Source organism: Lampris incognitus, chromosome 2 (assembly GCF_029633865.1).
Source record: "Lampris incognitus isolate fLamInc1 chromosome 2, fLamInc1.hap2, whole genome shotgun sequence".
Taxonomy (NCBI): Eukaryota; Metazoa; Chordata; class Actinopteri; order Lampriformes; family Lampridae; genus Lampris; species Lampris incognitus.
In genome coordinates, this window is record NC_079212.1 from 47,645,447 (window position 1) to 47,669,725 (window position 24,279).

A 24,279-nucleotide genomic window follows, 5' to 3' on the forward strand; every position below is an offset into this window, starting at 1 on the left:
CTTTAGTTAGGGCTCCTGGTTGTGTGTGTTCCATTTTAAGCACATCCTCTGGAATTGTGAAATGCATGAGCCCTAAGCGTTCACATGTGGAGCCTGACAGAAGAGGATGTTGGCTGGTCCTCACTATTTCGAATGAGAGCTTGTGTGTTTGGCCTCTCACAGTACAGTCAGTCTCAAAGGTGCCCATAGAGCTCAGTGTTTCCCCCGAATACAGCTTCAGTCTGGTGTCACTCGGGCGGAGAGGTGTGTTTGGGGCCAGCCTTTTCTTGTCTTGAAAGCCCATTACATTGCAGGTGGCTCCAGAGTCCAGCTGACATTGTTGTGGCTTGTCGTGGAGTTTCAGAGTCACAAACCACTTCTTTCCTTTGGTGTGCACTGCGCCGATTGACTCAAACGTGTACAGATCATCTGCATCATTACTATGCTCTGGGGGTTCTTCTGTGTATTCCACACAGTTTACCTTGCCCTCAGCATGCCCCTTTTTGCTCTTTAAGCACACTTTAGAAAAGTGATTAAGTGTCCCACATGACCTACATTGCTTCCCGAAGGCCGGGCAATGCTCTCTGCCCCTTGAATGCGAGCTGCCACAATATTTGCAATTGCCTGCATCTCCTGCTGTTCTGGGTGGATTGCTCTGTTTCCATTGGTTTTGTCTGGGTTGCCTAGCAACGGCATGCAGTGCCTCCGGCTGCGGTGTTGTTGCAAACTCCATTGCTCTCATACGGATGTCAGTTTGCTCTGCTGCGCGACACATGTCAATAGCTGTGACCATGTTCAAATCCTTCTCTCTCAACAGCCTGCGCCTAACGGCCTCGCTTGCAACTCCCAGGACTATCTTATCACGGATCATTTCATCTTTCAACTGTCCATACTCACAGGTTGCTGCCCTCTCTCTCAGTCTCGTCACAAAGGTATCAAACGATTCTCCTTCCTCCTGCTTGCAACTCCCGAAAATGTACCTCTCGTATATTGTGTTTTTTGCTGGCTTGAAGTATTTCCCCAACTCTCTCAGTATGGCGTCAGGATCCCCTTGATCATCTTCTGAGAGGTTCAGATTGTGGCGGTAAATATGCCTGCATTCACTTCCCATCACACTCCTTAGAGTAGCCGCTTGTATTTTCTTGTCCTTGCCAAGTATGCCCGTGACGAGGACGTAGTCTTCATATTCGGCCCGAAAAATGTCCCAATTGACACTCCAATCGCCTGTGAAACTCATCGGGGACGGTGGTGGAATATTCACGTTAGCTGCCATTGTATGTGATGCTATCGGCGCCGGTAATGCTAGCGTTAGCTCCTCTGTGACAACGTCTTCAGCAGAAGTACTTTGCTCTGAATCGGAATCCTCCGACATGTGACCTACTCAGGCCTACAAACGTAAACATGCGAGCTAGTAAAATAAGAAATAAGTTCTCCGACTTCTGGCACCATGTTTCAGTAGGCTATCTTATAAAGAATGACACACACACGAGTTGCTCAGTGCAGCCAAGTATAATCAAAAGTGTTGTAACATGTTCCTGAGCGCGGGTCATGTGTATCTAAGGTAAACTAGTGGATAGCCAATGGCATCGATCAATCTAGACCCGTAACAGTCACCCTCTCCGGAAGCGCGCCCTCGCGTTTTGTTATTCCCGCGCTCCGAAGAGACTTCTGAGGATCTGCACACTTCCGGATCCCACCGCTGCCACCAATGTAACCGCTTATTTTCTTGCCCGGTGCGGGATTCGATACGGGGTGTACTGCACCACAAGGCGACATCACTAACCGCTCGGCTAAAGGGTCAGACCCGTTAGCTAGGGACTAACGTGTCTTATTAGTAGTTTACAGTAAGTTTAGTGAAAAGTGGAGGTATGGCGATAAAGGAGCTGCGAGAGGCTGGCTGGAGTATAACGCACAGACCGTGATACCGAGTTGCTCCGTCTGTCGCCAGGATGCCAGAAACCGTAGCAATTCATTTGTCACCGGTAACAAGATCATGAAGGTAGAAACCATCAAGGAAACGTGAGACCTCCAGATGTCACATCACCTTTATGAAGGCCTCTCGGGCTCAGTCGGAGCCTGTCCTCGCAACATCCTCCGTAAAGGCGCCAATAGCCATGTCCGAGCAGACCAGCAGGGAAACGCAGAACATGCCATTGGCAAGAAGGCCAGACCACTCTCCGACTTCGAACGGATGTGCGAGTAAGTGAATTTAGTTGTCATCTCAGTGCTGGCTGTAGCTAACGTTAGCCAGCTAGCACCAGTATGTGACACTTAGCTTGCACTAACGTTAGCTTGTGTGCTAGCTTCAACACCACGAAACAGGTTAAAACTGACTGGCGGTCCAAGGGTCCGCGGTGGTGTAGCGGTCTAGGCATCGGCTTTGTGTCGACGCAGTTGCCCACTGGGGACCGGGATTCGCGCTCCAGTCTCGCCGGATCCGACTAGGGCCGAACTCCGTGAAGCAGCAATTGGCAACGCTATCTTCGGGAGGGGGGCGGAGTCGGCTTGTGTTCGTCACATGAATGCGTCTCTATGTGTGGGGAAAAAGCAGGGTAGAGGCTAGTTCCCATCGATGCAGAGAACGGTCAACTGAGCATGCGCAAGTACTCGTTGCCTCCGTTGTTTGGGTAGGTTAGGGTTAGGGCGGGGTTAGGGTTAAAGTTAGCTAATAAGACGCAGAGTAGGGGCGGGTCTTCCTAGAATCCTAGCGCCTGGATGCTACGCGGGGCGTGTGGAGGCATGGTAGAGGCATTTCGCGCATGCTCAGTTGACCGTTCTCTACTCCATTTCCGTTCTCTGCATCGATGGGAACTAGCCTCTACCGAAAAAGCAGTGGTTCGGCCTAGATTCGCGTCTCCTTCGAGACTGCCGGCCGGAGAGATGCAGTTGGCGAACGCATGCAGTACGGGGTGGGTGTTTGAGCTAAAATAGGGATCGATTGGCCCACTAAACTGGGAGAAATCCGAAATAAATTTATAGAAAAAAAAACTGACTGGCGGTCCAACCTCAACTCAGACAAACTGTTGGGTCTACTGACGGTGCAGCTGTCATCTCCCGAGATCAGGGAGTATGACCCAACCAGTGCTGTTGATCTGTGGCACCAAGACTCTGTCAGGAGCAGGAGGCCAGACTTCGTTGACGGTGCAAAGAGAGTGGCTGCTGTAGAGTGAGAAGTAGTCTGGGACTAGGGATGGGCATGTGGAGCACGCGAGTCGTTATAATAATACTGCAAATAAAACAGGAAATCATACTTGTAACATTTTATCGTTTAACCATTGACTAATTTTACATAAAAATATTTTTGCTTCAGATCTGCTCTTTTTTAAAAGCTCTTATTCAACACAATACCTTTGTCACAGCCTCTCGCCCTTGACATCAAAGTGATCGCCCCTGACACCTGCTACACCAGCTGACACCGGCACACCAGCTGATACCTGCTACACCAGCTGACACCTGCTGACCCCCCCTTCACCCCGGCACGCCAGCTGGCCATCAAGCAATCGCCCTCACCCTTAAAAGGCCTCCACTATGGACCAGTCTTCGCTGGAACGTCGCCATTCATGGACTTCTGCCTGCCTGTCTACCTGCCACTGAGCCAACTCCTGCTCTACCCCCGAGATCGGTCACTTCAATAAAGACTTGATTCTTCCCTTACCTGGTTGTCCCGTCTGCTTTTGGGTTCTTTCCTGACACGTGACAGTACGTTCCAGCCACTATGGACCCAGCAGACCATTCCACCACAGACCTGGCCACGGTCTGCCAGGCTGTAGCCAACCAGGAATCGGTCCTCGGCCAGCACAGCCAGGCGCTACAGGAGATGGCTGACGCCCTCCGTGAGCTCGGCTCAAAGATCTCTGGAATCCAGACCCAACTTAGAGCCTCCGCTAGCCCGGGAGCCGCCCCTCCAGCTCCGCCACCATCAGCGCCATCAACTTCGGCTAAGGAACCATGGGTTGCCCCGCCCGATAAGTATGATGGAGATTTTGGACTTTGTCGCCCTTTTTTGATGCAGTGTGAGATTGTGTTTAACCAGCAGCCCCAGTCATATTCCATGGATGGAGCCAAAGTCGCTTACATCATGGGTCTTCTCCGGGGAAGCGCTCTGGATTGGGCTACAGTGGTGTGGGAGATGCGGGCCTCCACTTCCTCATCCTACGCTGAGTTCACCACTGCTTTTCGCCAGGTTTTTGATCATCCCGTGCGGGGAAAGGATGCTTCAAAAAGACTGATCTCTCTCCGCCAGGGTTCCCGCAGCGTCGCTGACTACTCAGTTGAGTTCCGTACGCCATCAGCGGAGAGCGGATGGAACAACGAGTCCCTCCAGGCCGTCTTTTCCAACGGTCTAAGCGAATCCATAAAGGACGAATTGGTTTCCTACCCCGAGCCTGGAGGGTTGGAGGAATTATTGGTTACCCTGGCCATTCGTGTGGACAACCGTCTCCGGGAGCGGAGGAGAGAGAGGACGCGCCGCTTTCCTGGTCACAACAACTTTCCGCGGGCCACACCTCCAAACGCTGGGGGCCGAGCTCGCTCGACTGAGGCTGACATCCTCCAAGAAAGCCCGAGGCGTGACTCCTCCCCAGCTTCGGAGCCGATGCAACTCGGCCGCTTCCGGCTCAACCCGGAGGAGCGTCAACGCCGCATCACCGAGAACAGCTGCTTGTATTGTGGTCAGCCTGGTCACTTTCTCGCCTCCTGCCCTCACCGTCCGTCAAACTAGCAGGCTCACGAGGGAGGGGGAGGATCCTCGTGAGCCCAACTGTCTGCCCTCTGTCCCCTCGTCCACGTACCCAGTTGCAAGCTACCATCAGTTTTAAAGGTCAGTCCACTAAACTTTTGGCTTTAATTGACTCTGGAGCTGATGAAAGCTTTTTGGATGCAAGTGTTGTGAAGCAGTTAGGTCTTGCCACTGTGAGTCTGGACCAGCCTCTTGAAGCTAATGCCCTGGATGGACGTCTCCTGACCCGGATAACCTCTAAGACCGAGCCTGTGCGCCTCCTGTTGTCGGGAAACCATCAAGAGGAGCTAAGTTTTTTCGTTATCAATTCTCCATTTGTTCCCATTATACTTGGTCATCCCTGGCTGGTTAAGCATAGTCCCCATATTGATTGGTCATCGGCCAGAATTTCAAGTTGGAGTCCCGTCTGTCATGCCATATGCCTCCAGTCTGCTCTGCCTCAGTCTGTCCCCAGTCAGGTGTCAAGCTCTGAGACCTCTGACCTGTCACTGGTGCCTCCAGAGTACCATGACCTCCAAGCCGTGTTCAACAAGCAGCAAGCTCTCTCCCTGCCTCCTCATCGCCCCTATGATTGCGCTATTGACCTGCTGCCGGGCGCTCCCCTCCCCAGCAGTCGTCTATATAGCCTCTCCAAGCCTGAGCGGGAGTCCATGGACAGGTACATCAAGGACTCCTTGGCGGCTGGTCTTATTCGCCCGTCATCGTCACCCCTTGGTGCGGGGTTCTTCTTTGTGGCCAAGAAGGACAAAACCCTCCGGCCGTGTATTGACTATAGAGGCCTCAATAACATCACAGTCAAGAATAAGTACCCTCTGCCCCTCATGACTTCTGCTTGTGATTCTCTCCAGGGAGCCACAGTGTTCACTAAACTAGACCTCCGCAATGCTTACCACCTGGTCCGGGTTCGAGACGGAGATGAATGGAAGACTGCCTTCAACACCCCCCTGGGGCATTTTGAATATCTGGTGATGCCATTTGGTCTCACTAATGCCCCAGCTGTCTTCCAGAGTCTGGTCAATGACGTCCTACGTGACATGTTGGATCGTTTCGTTTTTGTTTACCTGGATGATATCCTGATTTTTTCCAGAGACCTGTCAGAGCATGTCATGCACGTCCACCAAGTCCTTCAACGGCTACTGGAGAACCGCCTTTTCGTAAAAGCAGAGAAGTGCGAATTCCATGCCCCTTCAGTCACCTTCCTGGGCTACATCGTGGCCGATGGGCAGGTGAGAATGGACCCCGCCAAGGTCAGAGCGGTTCTTGAGTGGCCAAGCCCGACCAGCTGTAAGCAGCTTCAGAGGTTCCTCGGTTTTGCCAACTTCTACAGACGGTTCATCCGCAATTACAGCCGCGTTGCGGCCCCACTAACCACTCTTACCTCCACCTCCAGACAGTTCCTGTGGACCCCTGTAGCAGAGGCAACTTTCCAAGCCCTCAAGCACTGCTTCACCACAGCTCCTATCCTCATCCAGCCAGACCCAACCAAACAGTTCGTTGTAGAAGTGGACGCCTCTGAGATTGGGGTGGGGGCGGTCCTTTCTCAGCACTCCAGTGAGGATGGCAAGACACACCCCTGTGCCTTCCTGTCTCGCCGTCTCTCCCCAGCTGAAAGGAACTATGATGTGGGGAATCGTGAGCTCCTGGCGGTGAAATTGGCACTGGAGGAATGGCGACATTTTCTGGAGGGGTCTGAGCTTCCTTTTATAGTGTGGACTGACCATAAGAACCTGGAATACATCCAGTCAGCAAAACGACTCACCGTGTGCCAAGCCAGGTGGGCGCTCTTTTTTGGTCGTTTTAATTTTTCTTTGACGTACAGACCTGGCTCCAGGAATGCCAAGCCCGATGCTCTGTCTCGTGTGCATGGGGAGGAGTCTGAGCCCAAGCTCCAACCTGACACCATCGTTCCCTCTACCTGTGTGGTTGCGGCTGCGGCTGTCACCTGGAACATTGAAAGGGAGGTCATGGCAGCACAACAGACTCAGCCTGACCCAGGTAACGGTCCCCCTGGGCGCTTGTTTGTTCCAGACGCTGTTAAATCTAGTGTGTTGCAGTGGGCTCACTCTTCCAAACTTACCTGCCATCCTGGAGTAACCCGTACCCTAGCCTTCCTCCGTAGGCGGTTCTGGTGGCCTTCCATGACGGAGGATACTGGGTCTTTTGTTTCTGCCTGTCCTGTTTGTGCCCACAATAAGCCCTCCACTCGGGCCAGCGCCGGTCTGCTGTGCCCCCTGCCTGTTCCACACCGTCCCTGGTCGCATCTGTCCTTGGATTTCGTCTCTGGTCTGCCCGCCTCAGACGGTAACACCGTTGTACTGACTGTTGTTGATCGCTTCAGTAAATTTGTTCATTTTTTTGCCCTTGTCTAAACTGCCTTCGGCTCGAGAGACTGCGGATCTGCTGGTCAGGGAGGTTTTCCGGGTCCACGGTCTTCCCCGTGATATAGTGTCTGACCGTGGCCCCCAGTTCACTTCTGCTGTCTGGAAGGCTTTCTGCTCTGCCATCGGTGCCACCGTCAGCCTGTCATCGGGGTTCCATCCTCAGACCAACGGCCAGGCCGAGAGGGCCAACCAGGCATTGGCGACTGTTCTCCGCTGTCTGGTGTCTGCCAACCCATCCTCTTGGTCCTCACAACTTCCCTGGGTAGAATATGCCCGTAATACCTTGCCATCGTCTGCTACTGGGTTGTCCCCTTTTCAATGCCTTTACGGCTATCAGCCCCCCCTTTTTCCTTCTCAATGGTAGACATTCCGGTTCCGTCTGTCCAGGCCCATGTCCGTCGGTGCCGTCGGACCTGGCGGCGAGCCCGTGCTGCACTGCTCAGGGCCTCCGGCCATTACCAGCGCTTGGCGGATCGTCATCGCACCCCTGCTCCGGACTACTCCCCCGGTGACCAGGTATGGCTCTCTACCAAGGATCTACCCTTGAAATCGGACGCTAAAAAAACTGTCCCCCAGGTATATTGGTCCCTTTCCCATTGTCAAAGTCATTAACCCCTCTGTGGTCTGTCTGAAGCTGCCCCGCACTCTCCGGGTTCACCCTTCCTTTCATGTGTCCTGCCTCAAACCTGTCTCTACCAGCCCTCTAGATCCTCCGGCCCCCTCGCCCCCACCTCCTCGTATGATCAACGATCATCCGGCTTACACTGTTCGTCGTCTCCTGGACTCTCGTCGCCGTGGTCGCGGCCTGCAGTATCTCGTGGACTGGGAGGGATATGGCCCGGAGGAGAGGTGTTGGGTCCCTCGTCGCCTTGTCCTGGACGCGAACCTCATCCGGGACTTCCACAGGACGCACCCTGACGGGCCTGGTAGGTCGCCCAGTGGCGCCCCTCGGAGGGGGGGTACTGTCACAGCCTCTCGCCCTTGACATCAAAGCGATCGCCCTTGACACCTGCTACACCAGCTGACACCTGCTACACCAGCTGACACCGGCACACCAGCTGATACCTGCTACACCAGCTGACACCTGCTGACCCCCCCCCCTTCACCCCGGCACGCCATCTGGCCATCAAGCAATCACCCTCACCCTTAAAAGGCCTCCACTATGGGCCAGTCTTCGCTGGAACGTCGCCATTCATGGACTTCTGCCTGCCTGCCTACCTGCCATTGAGCCAACTCCTGCTCTACCCCCGAGATCGGTCACTTCAATAAAGACTTGATTCTTCCCTTACCTGGTTATCCCGTCTGCTTTTGGGTTCTTTCCTGACACGTGACAACCTTATTCTCTCATTGATATGTACTGAAAACGTATGGCACAAAAAAGGCTACTAATTATTTTGGCCGGTAAGAAATATGCTTGGCCGGTAGATTTTTTCATCTACCAGTCCCCTTGGCCGGTAAGCCAAAAAGTTAATTTCGGACCCTGGTTACAGCCTACGGGCTACTCTTCCCCAACTGAACAAAATAAATAGCGATCACGTGTTTTTCAATTTTTAAATGTCACACCTCTCCCTTCCCAATTGGACGTTGTGCATGTGATGTGCATGACGAGGCAATAAATGGTATGTTCTTTCAGGTGTAGCTTTACTGACAGCTGATGAGTGCTTATGGCATGACACAGGCTTGTACTGTCTCATTAAGAATTTTCTTGATTCACTGGATTTTATATATATATATATATATATATATATATATATATATACATACATATATATATATATATATATATATATATATATATATTTAAATATAAGGCCCCCCCCTTTTCTCCCCAATTGTATCCGGCCAATCACCCCATGCCTCCTCCCATACATGTGGAGTCGCCAGCCGCTTCTTTTCACCTGACAGTGAGAAGTTTCACCAGGAGGATGTAGCGCGTGGGAGGATCACGCTATTCCCGCCAGTTACCCCTCCCCCCTGAACAGGCGCCCCGACCGACCGACCAGAGGAGGCGCTAGTGCAGCGACCAGGACACATACCCACATCCGCTTCCCACCCGCAGACATGGCCAGTTGTGTCTGTAGGGACGCCCGACCAAGCCGGAGGTAACACGGGGATTCGAATCGGGGTCCCCGTGTTGGTAGGCAACGCAATAGACCGCTACGCTACCCGGACGCCCCAGCAATATATTTTCAAACTCATTTTGGCCGATTGCCGATGCCAATACCGAAAAATACACCCCCTTTTTTTATTTAATTGAAGGGAACACCTCTCCTGCACTAGAATTAACCCATACTCTTATTGTGATGGCCTACTTGTTGTAGACACAGACATGAAACATTCCCTTTGATTTGACCCTAAGAGCAACGAATTCAATGATTTTGTTAAGGGCTTTCGCCTTTGGGTGGTCTCCACTACATTTCTTAGTGCTGCAGAATGGCTGAAGCAGAGGCTGCTGGCAGGTTTGGGCTGGGAACGTTTTGTCCTGCCTACCCTTCAGAAACTCTGTGGTTTTCAGGACGACGGCTCTTAAACTGCATAATTAAACTGGTTGTGTTAAAGGAGTGTGGCTTTACCCCTCCTCTCATCATCGGTGCTTTGCAAGAGTTGCAAACAGCAATTTAGCTCTCCGTTTCAGACACCCTGAAATACAGCTGACATTCCGAAGCCTGTCGCTGGCGCTCACAATAAACATTTAGCGTCATCGCGTGCGCATCGGCATCGCGTGCGCATCGGCAGAAACTTTCATACTTTCATATCTGCCGATGCCGATAATTAACTGTTTTACATTTTTATCGGCCGATGCCGATGTCGTGCCGATATCATCGTGCATCCCTCATAAGCTGTAAAGACGGGCAGAATAGCGTCTCTCTATTCATAGCACCAATTCAAGAAGAACTCAGCAGAAATCCCCTACAACTAACTGACGAAGCATTCAGCAGCATGCCAAAAGCAACATGTCAGAATTGTGGCGTAACCCTAACCCTAACCCTGCAGCTCCCGACAAAACACACTAAGTCTTGGGCTGTCATCGACGTTGGAAGTAGTGATAACCGGGCTAATGTGGATTGAGGTGAGCCTGAAGAGAGAAAATGGGAAAATTCTTTAAACTTTTATCAGCTTATTGCATAGTATCAAATGACAGAATACATTTTTTTTTAAAAAGTTTGAAAATAACACCATTGTTCTCGCTTGTAACTTCAAATTCTCAACAGCAACTGTGCAGCAATGTCCTGTCTGCACAAAAAATGTTCCCCACTGACTTTATTGAGGAACAGGCTTCTTCATGTGGGGGAAGGTATCCATTTACTTTTTATTGTTGATGTTTTTTGTCTCATCAGCAGTTGTCTTACTCTTTGTTGTAATGCACAAGAAAAAAAATGTGGTGCAGGAAATGAGGTGATGCATGAAAGTACTGTCAATGTCTATGAGGAAGAGCAAGCAGCAATGCCTGGACCACCCGCAACTTGTGCAACAGTTACATGTGGGAGGTGCTGCTCGGGGTTAGCAGCGGTGTAGGAAGGTTAAGGAAGGTAAACAGTGTTTTAGTGCCAATGGCATACATATACATTCACCGGCCACTTTATTAGGCACACCTGTCCAACTGCTCGTTAACGCAAATTTCTAATCAGCCAATCACATGGCAGCAACTCAATGCATTGAGGCATGTAGACATGGTCAAGACGATCTGCTGCAGTTCAAACCGAGCATCAGAATGGGGAAGAAAGGTGATTTAAGTGACTTTGAACGTGGCATGGTTGTTGGTGCCAGACGGGCTGGTCTGAGTATTTCAGAAACTGCTGATCTACTGGGATTTTCACGCACAGCCATCTCTAGGGTTTACAGAGAATGGTCCGAAAAAGAGAAAATATCCAGTGAGCGGCAGTTCTGTGGGCGAAAATGCCTTGTTGATTCCAGAGGTCAGAGGAGAATGGCCAGACTGGTTCGAGCTGACAGAAAGGCAACAGTAACTCAAATAACCACTCATTACAACCGAGGTATGCAGAAGAGCATCTCTGAACGCACAACACGTCGAACCTTGAGGCAGATGGGCTACAGCAGCAGAAGACCACACCGGGTGCCACTCCTGTCAGCTAAGAACAGGAAACTGAGGCTACAATTCGCACAGGCTCACCAAAATTGGACAATAGAAGATTGGAAAAACGTTGTCTGGTCTGATGAGTCTCGATTTCTGCTGCGACATTCGGATGGTAGGGTCAGAATTTGGCGTCAACAACATGAAAGCATGGATCCATCCTGCCTTGTATCAACGGTTCAGGCTGGTGGTGGTGGTGTAATGGTATGGGGGATATTTTCTTGGCACACTTTGGGCCCCTCAGTACCAATTGAGCATCGTGTCAACGCCACAGCTTACCTGAGTATTGTTGCTGACCATGTCCATCCCTTTATGACCAGTGTTCCCATCTTCTGATGGCTACTTTCAGCAGGATAACGCGCCATGTCATAAAGCTCGACTCATCTCAGACTGGTTTCTTGAACATGACAATGAGTTCACTGAACTCAAACGGCCTCCACAGTCACCAGATCTCAATCCAATAGAGCACCTTTGGGATGTGGTGGACCGGGAGATTCGCATCATGGATGTGCAGCCGACAAATCTGCAGCAACTGCGTGATGCTATCATGTCAACATGGACCAAACTCTCTGAGGAATGTTTCCAGTACCTTGTTGAATCTATGCCACGAAGGATTAAGGCAGTTCTGAAGGCAAAAGGGGGTCCAACCTGGTACTAGCAAGGTGTACCTAATAAAGTGGCCAGTGAGTGTAGATAGTGCAGGCAGTGCGGTTCCACTGGGGCCCGTGGAACATATTTGGTATACATATTTACAATAGTTTATAAGCTAGTTACCCTAGTAATCTCTATTAACAGATTCGCACGGGACAAGAGTTTGATATCGGAAGCATTTCCGTTTCCATTTTAGGCCGAGTAATACTGACCAATCACGTTGAAGTTGGTGGCGATTTCTATAGGAACATGCTTTGGTTGCATGTTGGTTGGCAGGCACTATGTGGGAGGCTGATACAGTTGCTTTAATGAGCATTTATACTGCTTTAATTAGATCAGGCTTAGATTATGGTTTTATTGTGTTTGGCTCAGCTGCATTTACTTCTTTAAAAAGGCTAGACAGAATCCAGTCTCAAGCATTACAGTTGTGTTGTGGAGCAGACAAGTCTACACCAGTGTCAGCCCTTCAGGTACAAGTTGGAGAAATGCCTCTTTATTTAAGGAGGGACGGACGGACGGACGGACGGATGGACGGACAGACAGACAGACAGACAGATATGGCTAATTACTGGGCAACTCTGCAGGGACATCTAGATTCACATCCTACAAAACAGACTTTAGATATGAGTTGGGAAAGTAACAAACTTAAAAAAAGTGTTTTTGTGTTGGTATCTCAGATATATGTAAGGAATTTGGAATCAAAGACTGGAATATTAGTTAAACTGTTTTAATATCAGCTGTTCCACCATGGTTACTACCTCACCCAGTAGTAGATTTCTCTATATTGGATCGTTTACACTCAAAAAAATAAATACAATCAATGTGCAGGCTTATGTGAACACGGTTATACGTGAAATATATGGACAATATATACTGATGGATCCAACAATCCAGAGAATGGAAGCACCGGTTGTGCATTTTATGTTCCTGAGTTAAAGGCCAGAGTGACAAAGCGAGCGAGTGATCACTTAGCGGTGTATACAGTAGACATGTTGGCTATCTCATTAGCTCTTCAGTGGGTAGAAGAAATTCAATCGGGGCGAGTTTTAATTTGTTCAGACTCCAGTGCAGTCTTAAATAGCTTAAAAAATACACATTCAAACTGTAAACAAGATATTCTCTATGAAATATCACAGCTATTATACAGGATTGTTAGATTGTTAGGAGGACATGCAGGTGGCTGGTGTGACAGAGGAAGATGCAAAAGACAGGGAGAAATGGAAACGGATGATCCGCTGTGGCGACCCCTAACGGGAGCAGCCGACAGTAGTAGTAGTAGTAGTAGTAGTAGTAGTAGTAGTAGTAGAATATACAGTATTGTTAGATTGGGAACAGATGTTCAGTTTATGTGGATACCAGCTCATGTAGGTATTAGAGGAAATGAAACAGTGGACCAACTGGCCAAAAATGGATTGAAAGCAAGTCATGTAGAACTGTCAGTACCAATCAGCAAAGCAGAAACAAAATCATTTATAAGACACAAAATCAAGGCACAATGGCAGGAATTATGGGACAATAATCGAAAAAGAAGACATCTGTACCGGATCCAACAGGAAGTAGGAGTAGAAAGGACTTGGGGGAAAGGCAGGAGAGAACAGAACATCATTAGCAGGTTAAGCTTGGGTAATACAAGACTGAATTCCTCATTGCAACTCATCGGGAAAAATCAAACTGGGAACTGTGATGTCTGCCGCCAACCAGAGACTATAGAACATGTATTTTTTATTTGCCCAACATATGCAAGAGAGATTCATACTACAAACTATATTGGAACAAAAAGGAATTATGCACATGGACCTGAACTCAATTTTCACAAGGAATAATGTTCTTAAATATATCTTCACCTTTCTTAAGGACACTGGACTGACGGAAAGGCTATAAATGAAGGACTCTTTAATATAACAGTAGGTGGCGATAATCCTCCATCTGGTTATAATTTGCCAGTAAAACAGAAGAAGAAGAAGAAGAAGAAGAAGAAGAAGAAGAAGAAGAAGATGATGATGATGATGAATGCATGTTACTCGAAACACCTACACAAAGTATCAACGTTTGTGTAACGTGTGGAGAAACGTTCGACTCGAGTCGAACTCCAGTTGCTAATCCCACTGTAAACAACGACGGGCGCGCGAAAAATAAAGTCTTCACAGTAAACGAGCAAGCAGCTGCACAAATATTGGCCGTTGTCCTCAGACGCTTTAGTCTCTGGGTTCCAAGATTGGTTATCTAGCAACTCACCTGCGGATGTTGTTTTTTTTTTTTACCTACATACCTTCTCAGTAATCGCTATATTTATGTAAACACTCCCGCTGTAGTTGGTTGTAGTTTGTGTAAATACTAATCACAACGGAGACCGCAGCGTATGCACAACGCATGACTGCTTTATTGTAGTCACATTAATATGACGTAACACCCCAATCCCCGTTTCTTGCTGGGGTGTACCATTCACACACAACGCTCGGGGAGGTGCTTAGACCAACAGTCCCATCTAACATCTCCCTTTTTGTAGTTAACATTAACCCTTATATAACTGATTGCCCGAGTACCTCCAATGTAAGAGTAACCACCTATACACCGAGTTTAAGTCTCTCAATAAGCCACGTTTTTCAGATTCAGAACTTCTGTCCCCCCTTTCAACTTGTCTAACTTTTACAAAGCCTATAACCCAGAATCCAGTCCTTTCTATAGGTTCAGTCTGTTTGGCGCTTTCACTAACCTGTCACCAGCTGTCCTGTAGTAAGCTTTGAGTGGTGAGCGGCCTATGGGCTTTGGCAGGTCAGTTTGCCTGACCGGGCTGAGTTCTTGGTCGCTTGTGTCACTGTCCACAGTGTCATCGTTCTTATCCTTGTCCATTGTGGTTTGGGCCGGACTACTGTGTCGCTTGCTGTGTTGCTCAGGGTGGTGTCGGAGAGCCTCCCTCTCCACTGGTCTCAGGTCCAACCAGTTGCGCTGGTAGTGTGTCATCTCTACATCCGCCAGGTATGATCTGGGGCCCACCTGTTGAAGGCACACTCCTTTCCTCCACCTGCCTGTACTGTCTCCAGGGTAGAGGCTTCATTCTGGTGTCTTGGCCGATAGACAGCTCGGGCAGATCTCTTGTTATACCAGAATTTGGCTATTTGATGTTTAACCTGCAGCCTTTCGGGGACTCCTGTGATAACGCTTGGCTCCAAAAGTGCATCAGAGACTGGGAGAGGAGTCTTCAGTCACCGAGCCATTAGTCTTTGTGCTGGACTGCTGTGCTTGCCCTCCGTGGGTGTGTTTCTCTGCTGTACAATGGCAATCCATGGGTCATTACCTGCACTGGCTGCTTTCTTGCATAGGTTTTTTACTACACTGCTCAAAAAAATAAAGGGAACACCTAAAAAACACAATATAGACCTCGATGAATGAAATATTTAACCTGAAAATCTTTATTTATTAGACAGAGGAATGTGTTTAGAGCAAAATAACCTAAGACTGATCAATGGAAATCAAAATCATTAGCCCATTAAGGCCTGGATTCAGAATCATACTCAAAATCAAAGTGGAAAATGAGAACATAGGCTGATCCAACTTCTGTGGAAATTCTTCAAGACGATTCAAAATGAGGCTCAGTAGTGTGTGTGGCCTCCACGTGCCTGTATGCACTCCCTACAACGTCTGGGCATGCTCCTGATGAGATGACGGATGGTCTCCTGAGGGATCTCCTCCCAGACCTGGATCAGGGCATCGGTCAACTCCTGGACAGTCTGTGGTGCGACATCGCGTTGGCGGATGGTACGAGACATGATGTCCCTGAGGTGCTCGATTGGTTTCGGGTCTGGGGAACGTGCAGGCCAGTCCATAGCATCAATGCCCTCGACATACAGGAACTGCTGACACACTCTGGCCACATGAGGACGAGCATTGCCATGCATGAGCAGGAACCCAGGGCCCACTGCACCAGCATATGGTCTGACAATGGGTCTGAGGATCTCATCCCGGTACCTAATGGCAGTCATGGTACCTCTGGCTAGCACGTAGAGGTCTGTGCGGCCCTCCAAGGATATGCCTCCCCAGACCATCACTGACCCACCGCCAAACCGGTCATGCTGGAGGATGTTGCAGGCAGCAGAACGTTCTCCACAGCGTCTCCAGGCTCTCTCACGTCTGTCACATGTGTTCAGTGTGAACCTGCTCTCATCTGTGAAGAGCACAGGGCGCCAAGGGCGAATCTGCCAACCAAGATGTTCTCTGGCAAAGGTCAATCGGGCTGCACGGTGTTGGGCTGTGAGCACAGGCCCCAATTGTGGACGTCGGGCCCTCATACCATCCTCATGCATTCTGTTTCTCACTGTTTGAGCAGAAACCTGCACATTAGTGGCCTGTTGAAGGTCGTTTTGTAGGGCTCCGGCAGTGCTCCTCCTGTTCCTCCTTGCACAAAGGACCAGATAGCGGTCCTGCTGCGGGGTTGTTGTCCTCCTGCGGCCCCCTCCACGTCTCCTGGTGTACTGGCCTGTCTCCTGATACCTCCTCCATGCTCTGGACGCTGTGCTGGGAGACACATCAAATCTTCTTGCCACAGCACGCATTGATGTGCCATCCTGGATGAGCTGCACTACCTGAGCAACTTCTGTAGGTTGCAGATACCGCCTCATGCCACCTCTAGTGGTGAGGGCACTAGCAAAATGAAAAACTAACCAAAGATCGGCCAGAAAAGATGAGGACAGGCAAATGGTCTGTGGCCACCACCTGCAAATCCATTCCTTTTATAGGTGTTGTCTTGCAAATTGTCTAATTTCCACCTGGTGGAAATTAGACAATTTACCAACAGGTGAAATTGATTCACAAATCAGTGTTGCTTCCTAACTGGACAGGTTGATATCTCAAAAGTGTGATTGACTTGGAGCTACATTGCATTGCTTATGTGTTCCCTTTATTTTTTTGAGCAGTATATCTTCACAGCCAACTCCGCTTTCCCATTAGACTTTGGGTGCCTGGGTGATGACATAACATGTTCAAAATCTCATTCCTTTGCAAACTTCCTGAATGTTTCACAGCCAAACTGGGATCCACAGTCTGTAATCACCCGGTCAGGCTGCCCATGCCGTGCAAATTGGGCTTTGCACCTCAGTACTGTGTTTTCTGCCGAGAGGTCTGGGAGCAGCTCAATTTCCCAGAAATCTGAGTAATGGTCTACCATGAGCAGAAAGTCTTTCCCTGCTTGTCTGAACAGGTCCATGCTAAGGATCTGCCATGGCCGTGTGGGAAGTGCATGTGATATCACTGTTTCTCGCTGTTGTTTGAGTGAGTATTCATTAAGTATTCATTAAAGTATTGATAAAACAGCAACCTCAATCTCCACACCAAAGTGCTTGTTTACAGAGCAGTGTGCATCTCCACACTATATGGATGTGAGGCATGGACCATCTACAGCCACCATCTCAGAAGCTTAGAGGCCTTCCAGGTGAAATGTCTCCAGAGGCTCCACGGCGTTACTTAGGAGGAAAGAGTGCCACACACAGACGTGTTGGAGCGGGCAGGCAGCTGCAGCGTGGAGTCTACCCTAAACCACCATCAACTCAGGTGGCTTGGGCATGTTATTCGCATGCCCAGCAAACGACTCCCATGTAAAGTCCTCTACGGCCAACTACGCCTTGGTCAACGCACTGCTGGTGGGCAGAAGAAGCAGTTCAAAGACCAAATGAAAAGATGTCAGATCAACCCCTATTTTTTGGAGGAACTTGCTTCCTGCCGCACAACCTGGCGCTCTCACATCTCAGAGGGAGTGAAGTATATGGAAAACCAGCGCACACAACACCATGTAGCAAAGTGTGCAAAGAGGCATGCTCGCAAAGCTACCCCTACCCCCTCAAGCACCACTTTTACATGCCCGGTCTGCAACGGCAACTGTGCATCCAGGATCGGAATATTCAGCCACCAAAGGACTCACAAATAGGAGAAGATGGTCATCATCGGACACAATGGACAACCAGAAAGCAAACATTGCATGCTGAGCACTGGCTCACATAGTCCTTGATCTCACCTTGCATGCTGGGCCAGTACAGTGTGTCTCTGGCCTGTCTGTAGCATGCTTCACCTGCTACATGACTGACGTGGATGCATCTCAGCATTTCTGTGCACAGTGATTTTGGAACTATCACGCGTTGACTTTCGAAAAGCAGCCAATCCTGTGCACTGATCTCGTCCCGGACTGACCAGTATTCTCTGATTGCTAGGGGAGTTTCCTCTTGGTGGTCCGGCCACCCCCGTAGCACTACCACTTTCAGTATCTGGAGGTTTTCATCTCCCTCTGTATGCTTCCTGATCTGAATCAGGCGCTGGCTGGTGACATTTGGGTAATCAGCTTGATTTATCTGTTCAGTGTCCTCTTGTAGGTTGCTTGTAGGTTATCTGTAGGTTGCAAACTGCATGACGTGTGTATGCTGTGGCTCTGCTCAATGTTGCTGATGTGCATGTCCGGGCCTGGCTTGCATACTACCTTGAGGCTGTAGTTCTGAAGTGTGAGCAGCACGCTCTGGAGCTGCTTGGGTGCACTGAGAAAGGGCTTGTTAAAGATAGACAAGTGGCTTGTGGTCTGTTTCTGCTGTGATCTCCCCTCTCCCATAAAGATAATAGTGAAAGTGCTGGCATGCAAACACAATGTGCAAGCACTCCTTTTCGATCTGTGCATAATTTTGTTCTGTTGGTGTTAATGGTCGGGATGAAAACACAACCGGCTGACCTTCCTGTAGTAGAAAACAGCCAAGTTCTTTCTGACTCACATCACTCTGTATGGTTACTGACTTGGTCACATCATACCTCAGGATCAGGGCTGCTGTGACCAGTTGCTTGATTTCCTCAACTGCTGCTTCATTTTTGGGTAGCCAGTGCCATGTCACGTCCTTGTGTAGTAGTCTCTGTAGTGGCTCATATACTTCAGGAAAGCGTGGCATGAACTTTGCGAGGTAGGTCACAAACTCTATGAACCGTTGCACTACTTTGGTGTCTGAGGAGTACAGCATTTCTTGGATTGCCCTGGCTTTTTCTGAGTTGGCCTTAGTCCATCTGCTGACAGAATGTGCCCATGAAAGCTGACCTTTGATCTTGAATTGTAACTTCTTAGATTCAGTCTTAGTTTGACCTGTCTGCACCTCTCCATGAGTGCTTTCATCTTCGTGTCATGATCCTGTATGGCGTCTTCATCTGTCTCCCCACAGCCAGCTATTAATATGTCATCTGCGATGGGTTCCACACCACTGAGCCCTGCCAGTAGTTCATGCTGTTTTCAGTGGTATATTTCAGGGGCCATGGATACACCAAATGGCAGCTTCAACCAGCGCTTCCTGCCCCAAGGTGTCCAGAATGTGGTCATGTAACTGCTGCCCTCATTTAGTTTACATTGCAGGAAGGCATCACATGCATCGACAAGGGTGAAGATGCGAGCTTTGGGGAGTTTATATAGCACATCTTCAAGGTTTGGCATTATATCTTGAGACCTCCTCAAAGCTTTATTGGGTGCCTTGGGCTCAATGCAGATCCTCAGTTTCTCTGGCTGTCTGACTATCACCATGTTACTAATCCACTCTGTGGGCTCTGACACTGGGGCTAAGTGACCCTCTCTCTCATGTTTGTCTAGCTGGGCCTTAACTGCATTTCTACGTGCCAACTGATCATTGTGTGGAGAAGCCTGCACAAGGGCTACTTTACTCAACATTAACTTTCCCTGAGAGCAATTCAATTGGGCCATTGAAGACATCATCATAGGTATTGACAAGCTGCTGCTTGGTTAGTGGCTCTGTGCTGTTATGCTCTACCTTAAGAAGCTCCTCAGGGATGGTGAACCGCATTAACCATAGGCCCTAACAGTTTGAGCCTGACAACAGGGCCTTGCTTCTCACTATCTTAAAGTCCAGTTTGTGTGTTTTGCCCCTCACAACAAACTTTGTGCTGAATATCCCAATAGAGCACATTGTTTTGCCTGAGTACAGTACCAACCTGGTTTGGCTCGGTAATAGCATCACTTCAGGTGCTGGTCTCCTCTTATCTTTTAAACTCATCACATTACAGGTTGCCCCTGAATCTAACTGACATCTCTGAGACACATTATTAATTTTTATGTTTGCAAACCATTTTTTCACTGTCTTTGAACTGCTCCTATGCTCTCAGCTGAGTAGATGTGGGCCTCCATGTTGGTCCCGTCCACATCCTCATGGGCCACTGTGTCTGCTGTGTTCAGCTGTCGCATGGATTGGCTCCTCTTCATGCACACTTTAGCAAAACGATTTGCTGTTCCACAATGGCGGCAATTTTTGCCGTACGCTGGGCAAAGGTCACGTCCGCGCCTGTGCACATTGCCACAACATTGGCACGTATTGCTATCGCTTGGACCCTGCAGCTGACTCTGATGCTTGTCTAGGCGTTCATGCCTGGATGCAACTCGCTCCGTCTGTTGCATGCAAACTCTTCAGCGACCTGTCCTGTGTCATCGCTTTTATCCTTATCTCCGCAGCCCGGCATATTTCTAAGGTTGGTGTCAGTGTGAGGTCCTTCTCTCTAAGCAGGCGACTCCGCACACTCTCATCACTAACACCAAGCACCACTCTGTCTCTTATCAGTTCCTCTTTTAGTTCTCCATACTCACAGGAAGCAGCCTTTTTCCTTAGTCTCGTTGAGAATGCATCAGTAGGCTCACCTTCATCTTGCTTGCAGTTTCCAAAGATGTGTCGCTCAAATATGACATTCCTCGCTGGCTTGAAATGTCTCTCCAATGCGTTGAGAATTTCTTCCGTGTCTTTCTCCTGCTCCGCTGTAATGTCCAAGTTGTGTCTGTATATATAAGACGGCGATCCCTGGCCACAACTCTCCGTAAGGTTTCTGCGTGTACCTCAGCTGGTTTGTCCTTCAATCCCGTTCAAACTCTGCTCTAAAATGATCCCAGTTACTTGTGAGATTGCCGGTCATTTTCCTTTCCTCAGGCGGCGGGATGCTTGACGCCATGATGATGCTATTGTTTGTTAGCCTAGTGTAAACTACTAATAAGACACGTTAGTCCCTAGCTAACAGGTCTGACCCTTTAGCCGAGCGGTTAGTGATGTCGCCTCGTGGTGCAGTACACTCCGTATCGAATACCGCACCGGAAAAGAAAATAACCGGTTACAGTAGTTAGCCCGCTGCGAGCGTGGTGTTTCCTTTCCTATTATTTTCCTTTTGCCCTTCTCGCTGGCGACGTCACTGACGCCGCTGTAGAGCACGTCAACTTCGCACGTATTTACATCCGGATTTCTTCCACCTCTGACACCATGTTTGTTTGTTTAAATAATCACAACGGAGACTGCAGCGTATGTACAGCGCGTGACTGCTTTATTGTAGTCACATTAATATGACGTAACACCTCAATCCCTATTTCCTGCAAGGGTGTACCATTCACACACAACGCTGGGGGAGGGTTTAGACCACCGCGTGTCATAGCGCTAGCCATGGTTCTGACAGCTTTCTCTTTGACTTCTCTACTTTCCCAATACAACAGCCTAGGTAATTCATTCCGTTGTAAAATTCAACACATTGTTAGTAAAATATATATACGCCTAATGGTATGTGTGTGCTTCATAGCTAGTAAGCATCGTCAATTAGGGCCCGTCATAATAACGTGCCCTGGGGGTCCGCGGTGGCGTAGCGGTCTAAGCATCGGCTTTGTGTCGGTGCAGTTGTCCACAGTTGTCCATTGGGGACAGGGGTTCGCGCCCCGGTCTCGGCAAATCCAACTATGGCCGGACTCGATGAAGCAGCAATAATTGGCAACGCTGTCTTCGTGAGGGGGGTGGAGTCGGCTTGTGTTCGTCACATGAATGCGTCTCTGTGTGTGTCGGAAAAAGCAGTGGCCCGGCATGACTTCGCCTTGTCACGGAAGTGGCGAGGGAGACGCGTCTCGAAGAGATGCAGTTGGCGAACGCATGTAGTACGAGGGTGGGTGTTTGAACTAAAATAGGGCTCGATTGGCCACTAAATTGGGAGGAAAAATCAGAAATAAATCTATAAAAAAATAAATAACAGCGTGCACCGGGGCCCGTTGTAAGTACATTACGCCACTGTATAGTTAATTAAAATCTGGCAAGTCACAAAGCATGGCCTACACTTGATGTCTCATCAGCCGCTTCTCCGCGGTCGGGTCGCAGTGGCAGCCGATAAGTAGGGCACTCCAGATGCCCCTCTACCCAGCACGCCCTCCAGCTCCATCTGGGGGATCCCAAGGCGTTCCCAGGACAGATTAGACATGTAGTCCCTCCCGCGAGTTCTGGGTCTACCCCGGGTTCTCCTCCCAGTTGAACGAGCCTGGAAAACCTCCAAGGGAAGGCGCCCAGGAGGCATCCTAATCAGATTCACGAACTACCTCAACTGGCTCCTTTCGACGCGAAGGAGCAGCGACTCTACTCCAAGCTCCCTCTGGATGTCCGAGCTCCTCACCCTATCTCTAAGGCTGAGCCCAGACACCCTACGAAGGAAACTCATTTCAGCTGCTTGTATCCGCGATCTCACCATTTCGGTCACTACCCAAAGCTCATGACCATAGGTGAGGGTTGGAACCAAAATTGACTGGTAAATTGAGAGCTTTTCCTTCCGGCTCAGGCAAAGCTCCTCAATTTACCAGTCAGTCTTCGTTCCAACCCGTTTGTTACACTTAATACTGTTATATTCATCACTTTTCAAGTGCACACTGTATCTGGCATTACACATCTTTTTTTTCTATTTCCTAATTTGCTTCCCTCTGTCGTGAGGGGGAATCCAAACTCTCAGATAAGGATAAAATAAGTTTGCAGGACTTGGTCTATGCCTGGGGCCTCCCTTCCCTATCTGAGATTAACAGGAGATGGCTTTTTCAGATTCAGATTCAGACAACTTTATTTATCCCAGAAGGGCAATTTTGAGAAGCTATTGATCCATGCTGAGTGAAAGTTTGGGAAATTTATATTTCCCTAAGTTAGAAGTGGCAATTCTTGTTATTTTTCTGTCTGAAGACATTACATTATTACACTTTTTCTGGTTTATTTATTCCGAAGCGAAAAAAAACCCCCAAAAATACAAAAACAAAACTGGATTAAACATCTTTTAAGAGTGAAATTTTGACATGTATTTGCACTTGCCAGACAAGATTTGATCTTGTATTAAAAGATGTTGCTATAACTTTTAAGCCTTTTAGCTGTTTAAACACTCACAGTTTTAACAGAACAGTTTTAAGAGTTGCTGGCCGAATTGTTATACTTGTAAAACTAATTGTTATACTTTTAAAAATGAAACGGAACTGTCACTTGAGAGGAAGTACGTCACACAGATTCTCCAGAACAGGGCATCCAGGTGGCGTGGCGGTCTATTCTGTTGCCTACCAGCAGGGAGATCGCCGGTTCGAATCCCCGTGTTACCTCTCTCTGGCTTGGTCGGGCGTCCCTACAGACACAATTGGCCGTGTCTGCGGCCAGAAAGCGTCTCCTCTGGTCGGCCAGGGCGCCTGTTCAGGGGGGAGAGGGAACTGGGGGGAATAGCGTGATCCTCTCACGTGCTACGTCCCCCTGGTGAAACTCCGCACTGTCAGGTGAAAAGAAGCGGCTGGCGACTCCACATGTACCAGAAGAGACATGTGGTAGTCTGCAGCCCTCCCCGGATCGGCAGAGAGGGGTGGAGCAGCGACCGGGACGGCTCGGAGGCGTGGGGTAATTGGCCGGATACAATTGGGGAGAAAGGGGGGCAAAAATCCAAAAACGTTCTCCAGGACATGCACTGGGAGATTCCTTGCCCTCCTCACTCCACCAGATTAACACACCTGATTAGTGAAGTGATGTGGCTTAAGTGTGTTTCTGAGATAAGTTTGACACATGTCAAGGTTGAAATATTTCTCGTAAACGATCTCTGCATTCAAAGAAACCATTCAGGCAGGAGTGAAAAGTGAACTTAACTGTACCGGTTTTATTTTCTCAGGCTGTTTCAGCTGAACGGAGATGAAAGCCCTTCTCAAAACATCTGTCAAGCTCAGCTTTCGCATAAAAACGTGGTGTACATGGTTACATGAAGTTTTTGGCATACGTTTGACGCTGCACTCAAATAAACAATTCAAGCAGGAGTTAAACGTGAACTTTACTGTACTGGTTTTATTTTTTCTGACTGTTACAGCCGAAGGGGTTGAAAGTCTTACAAAAGCATTACATGTGGTGGACACGTATTGGGGATAGAATTCACCCCAGGAACTAAGGGTTAAGTCAGGGTTGCCCTGGCAGGTTAACGCAGGGTTAAGTTATGGTTGTTCAGCCAGTTTTCTGGTTATTCTTGCCGCCTCCGCTCAGTCGAGCTGTGGTTTTGTTGTCTCTCTGATGTACCGTTGATTAAAGAAAGTTGCCTACACGGCTAAAGTGTGAACCTACGGTCTTCTCCGTTCCTTCGGCTCTACATTACAAAACATCTGTCAACCTCAGCTTTCACAGAAAAATCTG

General features: G+C 49.0%; 1 protein-coding gene across 1 annotated transcript in view; it reads right to left on the reverse strand.

Moving 5' to 3' along the window:
• arhgap4b (Rho GTPase activating protein 4b) overlaps positions 1-24,279 on the reverse strand; it is an 88,646-nt gene that overhangs the window by 38,458 nt on the left and 25,909 nt on the right. The window lies entirely within an intron of this gene.